Consider the following 5,946-nt stretch of genomic DNA (forward strand, 5'->3'; position numbering starts at 1 on the left):
CAAGCCCCCCTTCACCTGCCCTGTGGTTCTGCTCCCATCAGCTGCTTTCCTGCATGCCCTCTGGAGGTTTTCAGTTGTTTAAAGAGTTAAGAAAAGCTTGGCTATTGGAACCTGTGGTGGGAGGGGGAAAGCAAACAGAAATGGCTGGGCAGGAGGCCCCTGCCGTCCCTGGGACTAGACCAAAAGCCACACTTAGCTGCCATATGCCAACTCAGAGGGGGAGCGCAGCTCAAAGTCACTGTCTTTCCCCATTCTGCATTCCCAATGCGGAGACCTTCTTTTCTTTTTTATTATTGCATTCCCGTCCCTGACCACTGAGAAGGTAGGTATCCCAGCTCAGCTGTGCGCTCGCTCGCTCCCATCTCCAGATAAGCCCTGCCACGCTGCTTGGTTTGAATGTGGTTTTCTTCCTCTTTCTCTCAGTCTCACTCTGGTTGGTTTTCTTCCCTTCCCTTTTCTTTCTTTATTTTAGTGACTACTCATTTGTAACTTGCATTTTCTCCAAATGAGCTACACAGCTGTGTTTCCTGGTTTGTCGTTTGGTTTTCTTGAGTACCTCCCCCCACCCCCCAACAACAAGTTTTCTGGTTCATTCCTCCCTCATTCCCACCTTCTCTGCTCCTTCTTCCTCTCCACCCCACCTCCCAATCCTCCTTCATGCTCTCTCTCATTTTGTTGTCTGAATGCATTTCTGTGTGGTTTAGCATTCCAAGTTTGTGTTCCCATCCTGAACTCTATGCTGTGGTTGAGCCAATTTGATTTCTGTTGTCTGGAGTAACTGCTAAGCCTCTCACCCCTCACCCCTGCCAGCCCCTGGGGTGACTTGAGCACTAAATCTTTGTTGGAGGGGCCTGTGCTGGGCCTTTGCCCTCCGGATCCTGGAGGAAGTTCTGGCTGAGGTCAGGCCTGGGAAGAGAGCCCTTTCCCATCCTCTGGGGCCTGCTGGGCTCCTGCAGGTGCTGCCCTGGCTGAAGGCAGAGCTTTAGGGTGGGAGCTGCAGGACTTTGGGGCAGCAGCTGACACCAGGACTAAATCCCACAGCTCCATTTTGGGGTGTGATGGTGGTTGGGCTTTGGGTGGGGAGTGAACTGCAGGAGTAGGCACTGGACTTGTAAGTTCTACTTAGAAAAGTCTCTGTGGGGGGTGGAAGGAACTCTCAGCTAACCCTCTGCGCTCTGGCCCACTACCCAATCTAGAAAGGGGCTCCCTCCTTCCCCCAGCATCCTTCCACCTTCCAAATTTGAGTTTAATGTGCAGAATGATCCAGAAAGAATAGTCAGTGGAGGCCACAGATCCCCAAGGTTAGGGCAGAACTAGGCTAGGTCCTGGGATTTGTGTCTTCCAGCCAGCGCTCATCCAGTCACAGAGGTAGGTCCTCAAAGATCTCATCTCCCCATCTCTGCCCTTTAAACTGTTTTCTTCCCACCTAGAAGCAGCTACAGAAGTTTGACATCCCAACTCTGTGAGGCCTCCCTGGACCTCATCTTTGATAAAAGAAGGGCTCATCTTCCCCCATGTTGACCCCAGGGGCAAGTCCCCAGTAGCTCATCATCTCAGAACATTCTTCAATCCTGGTGGTGCTAGGAGGGCAGACAAGGAAATTGTTCATGGAGGGAGAGAGCGCTGCTGGTCCGATGGAGGAGTGGAGGCCCCTCCTCAAGGAGTACCTGATGCGACCAGGCACCCAGACACAGGATCCTCAAGTGCTGAGCTGGAGGGGCTAATTGCCCCAGATGCTCACTTATTCTAATCTGTAGGAATACCAGGCTCAGGCAACCACACTGTCCCTTGCTGCTCTCTTCCCCTTGTCTTTCCACCTCAAAAATTCCTTACATAAGCAAAAAGAAAAGATGTTGGATAGGAAGTCAGTGATCACCCAATATCTTTGTACTTTTTTCTCTCCAAATTAACTGAATCAAATGGTTGTTTAGGTATCATATAAATTGAACCCGAGGTAAAGTTTTATTAAAACAATTAAGAAACTTAAAAAAAAAAAGATATCTGGGAGCCGTGGTACCAAGGAGCAGAGGGGCTCCTGGGAGTGGGGCTCAGAGCCAGGTGAGGTCTGGCCTTACTCACTCATCCATCCATTCACACACACACACACCCAGCAGGCATTTGCTGAGCACTCCTCCGCGCCAGGCCCTGTCTGAGTATCCATGCCAGGGTCGAGGCAGGCAGACCTGAGAGGGGACAAGCTGAACCATGGATGGGGAGCTCTGCCCATCAGGGTAGCCCCAGCCCTAGCACATGCTGGCACAACCCAAACTGAAGGAAGGAACAAGGGTCTGTGGGATCAGAGAGGAGTGCGCCTGACTCAGGGTGAGGCTCAGGAGAGGCTTCCTGGAGGTGGTGGCCTTGGGCTGACTGTAAAGAAGAAAGAAACATTAACCAGGCGGTGAGAGAGTGGAGAGGGAAGAAGGGAGAATAGTTCCAGGCAAGAGTGACAGGACTCACACAGAACAGGCTTTGAGAGATACGTGGTGGTCCCTGGCCACCAGTCCTATCTGGCAATGAGATCCATGGTGTCTGGGCCCGTATCTTCCTCAATTCCTGAAGAATGAGACCCAGCCAAGCTGAGGATGGGGATCACCCTCTGGCAGGGTCATGGCAATCCTTTCCTAAGGACTTCTGGAGGGATGGGTGGATAAGGGTGAGATTGGCCCCCAGAGTCTTCCCCTGAGGGAAGGCACTATCTGCCACCTACCTAGCAACATCTTCCTCCCACCCTCCATCATCCTGGCACTGAGGGGACATGTTACGGGGCCCGAGGCCTCCTGCACTCCTCCGACCCTATTTATCTCTGCTGAAACAGTGAGTCATTTGTACTCCATAAAGAACCTCTCGAACCCTGAATAGGCCCACCCTGTTAGAAAGATTCAGTTATGACCATTTTCCCAATGGGAAAACTGAGGCCTCGGTGGTAAGTCACTTCTCAAAGGCCTCACAGCAAGTTCACATCAGGGTTGATTCCAGTGTGTTCACTTTGCCAATTACCAGCATCTTGGATTATGGCAGCCAATTGGCTTGGAGGAGGTGAGAGGGAAATGGAAAAGAGATTGGACTTCAAGACCAGCCAGACAGGAAGGGTCCAGCTCAGCACAAGGGGTCTGGCCCAGGGACTTCCGCCTCAATGGTTAGGGACAGCAACATCATGGGGTGGACATCCACCCAACCCAGACCCTTTTTATTCCTAATACTCCCAGACCAACAGTGGGAAGTATAGAGGGCCTTGCAGCGCCTGTGGGAAAGAACATGGTAGCCCTTGGTCTTCCCTCCCTGCTGCCCTCTGCCCTGGAGTCAGAAATAGTGGCTTAGATCCAGAGTCTGGGTTGGAGCAGAATTCACATCCAGGTCCTAATTCCCAAGTTTAGTATTCTGCCTACTTGCCTTGCTACCCCTACCACCGCCGCCAAAGTGGCAAGCAAAGGCTTCGAAAAGGTGGGGTCCAGTGTCTCCTTAGGTGTGAGTACTATGCATTGGCTGCCAAGGCACCCCCCTCCCCCCACCTAGTATCTGTTCTACACTCTGACAACCCAGGGGATAGAAAAGATACTGGACATTTGAGGAACCTGGAGACGTCTTTTTCATTTGCCTTCTCTGGAAGGAAAAGGATGCTGGATGACAGAACCTAGTGCTGGGGGCTTGGGAGCTATACCGGCAGGGGTGGAGGGAATATGTGCTGGGGAGCCAAGGGTCCCTGGTAACATCTATTGTGAATGGAAATGATACTCAGAGGGGCTATGGCTGAACAACCCAGCCTCCATGTCTCCTGGCCTAGCTAGAGTAAGGGTGCTCAAAGGGTACCTTGGTACCTGGAAATATCTACTCGGCCCACCAATGCCTGCCTCTGCCCCAAAGAGAGACACCAGGCTCTTCCAGGAGGAGGTCTTCATGGCCCATCTGGCTCTGATCAGCTGCTTTCCCCTTCTATGGTTGGTGTTCATTGGCTGCTTCACGAGCTGGCTATGCGTCTCCACCAATGGGGCTGACTTCTTGGCTCTACCTTCATGCCCAGGCTGGATCCAGGATACAATGTACACAATCGCCTTGGCACCACCCTGCTCCCTGTAGGAAGCACAAGGGTCATGCCAACCACACTCCTTCCAGCCCTTGGCAGCAAGGTTATCTCATCCAAGAGCCTGTCTGTCAAAAGAACTTGGCCTAGACCCTGCCCCTGACCTAAGACTTCCTGGTTTAGCCTTGGCCCTTGTAAGGACCTTTCTTCCTCAGCAAACAGCATTGAGGCCCTACTAGGTGCCAAATTCTGTGATAAAAACTCAGGTTACAGAGCTGAATTGACACCAGATCTGCCCTGGGGGTAGTCAAAGTCAAGTTGGTGGTGTTACTGGGGGCGGGGTAAGAGTGATGGACAGACAAGTGTAAGCAATCAACTGTTACCAGATGGAAGCCCAAGGACAGGAGGAGGGTCAGTTCTCTGGAGGGAGGGGGATGGAGAGGGTGGTCAGGGGGCACGCAAAGAATCCTGGAATATTTGCTCTGGAAGGAGCATCAGGAAGCAAAGCCCAACGCTCTCACTGTGTGGATGGGGAAACTGAGGCCCAGTCAGCAGACGTTACTTGGCCGGGGTCCCTAAGTGAGGTAGTGGCAGGTTCTTGGACCCCGATTTCCAGTCAGGGCCCTTTTGGAGGTACTAGGTGTCCTTTCTGGTTTTCTGTATCCAGATCCTTGTGTCCTAACTCCATTTTTGGAAAAACATGTGACATCTCTATCCAAAGGTCATGGTTACCCAGGAGGTGCCTGCTCAGGCCCAAGGAGCCAGGCACTGCCAGTCCTTCCTCCAGAGGCAGTGTGGCCTCTAGGCCTAGAATGGGGTGGTTGAGTTTTCCTCTCTCTCTCTCTCTATCTCTCTTGCATTTTTGTGAATCTAATGATGAACTTACGCTACCACACTTTTCCCTTCTCTTACACATCTTACCTACTAAAGGAGGAAGTGCCACTTTATTGGTAAGTGGACGTTAACCAAGAGGGACTTAAAAAAATCAGAACCTAAAAAAAAAGAAAAGAAAAGAAAAGAGAGAAACAGAAAGACAGTAGGGTGCTACTGACAGCTCCACAGGTCTCTGCAGGGCCGGAAAACAAAGACAGAAAAATGTTAACAGAAAAATGTCAGTTTCCCAGGAGTTCAGACATTGTTTTTGATTTTGGTATCTAATGACATTTGTGGATTTTGTTTTTTATTTCTTTTTTTTTCTTCCCTTTCTTCGGTTTAGTTTTGAGTTCAGTTGTCCTGCCCCGCCCCCATCCCCATCTGTGTGCCGTGTGCCCCCTCCATCCCCTCACTCACCCTCACGCTGGGGGCCTGGGCTGCTGGGCCGGCCCTAGCGGGGCCTCCCGGTGCCCACCCTCTCTCTTCTCTCTACCGGGATCGTCCGTCCCTGGAGGGGAGCGATGCCAGCCCCCATGCCCGTCCTGGAGCCCTCTCCCTGTCAGCCCCCGACCCCTCCGCTCCGTTCCTCTTGTGTTTTGCATGCTGAGAACCTTGCATGAGCTGCACTGTTGAGGCCAGAAGGTGGACACTCAGGAGAGGCAGAGGCAGGGCAGGCGCGGGGAACCGTGTGTGCGATGCTCCGGGACTGGCAGCCCCAGGCCTGAGCCAGGTGAAAGCCCTCTCTCCTTCTCTCCCCCCACCCCACCCACCCGCTCTCTCACCTCGGCCTCTCCTTCCTCTCTTGATCTATCCTCTCTCTCTATTTTTCTCGGGCTCCTCGTCTCCTTCGGTCTCTGCTTCTCTATCTTGTCCCTGTCTCCTCCCCTCACTCACCTGTCTCCTGCCTCTGCCTCTCTCCTGGGTCTCACCTATCTTTGCTGTCCTGCTTCCGTCTCTCGGTCCCCGCTCTCCTGTCTCTCTCACTCTCTCCGTCTGCCCCCACCCCGCACCCCCGTTCCCCTCTGCCCCTCTCCCCGTCAGAAGCCCAGCTCGCC

General features: G+C 52.8%; 1 long non-coding RNA gene across 5 annotated transcripts in view; it reads left to right on the plus strand.

Annotated features, from left to right (window-relative positions):
- LOC107184615 overlaps window positions 1-5,946 on the plus strand; it is a 14,093-nt gene extending 8,147 nt beyond the window's left edge. Inside the window, exons 7-8 of one of the 5 annotated variants that reach the window (XR_001515509.1) lie at window positions 323-4,968; window positions 5,933-5,946. This is a non-coding gene — a long non-coding RNA (uncharacterized LOC107184615). Of the gene's footprint in view, window positions 1-322; window positions 5,022-5,234; window positions 5,300-5,932 lie in introns of those variants that run through there. The other 4 variants (XR_001515508.1, XR_001515511.1, XR_001515510.1 and 1 more) reach the window with 4 other exon arrangements.

The sequence above is a fragment of the Myotis davidii genome, unplaced genomic scaffold (genome assembly GCF_000327345.1).
Source record: "Myotis davidii unplaced genomic scaffold, ASM32734v1 scaffold726, whole genome shotgun sequence".
Classification (NCBI taxonomy): Eukaryota; Metazoa; Chordata; class Mammalia; order Chiroptera; family Vespertilionidae; genus Myotis; species Myotis davidii.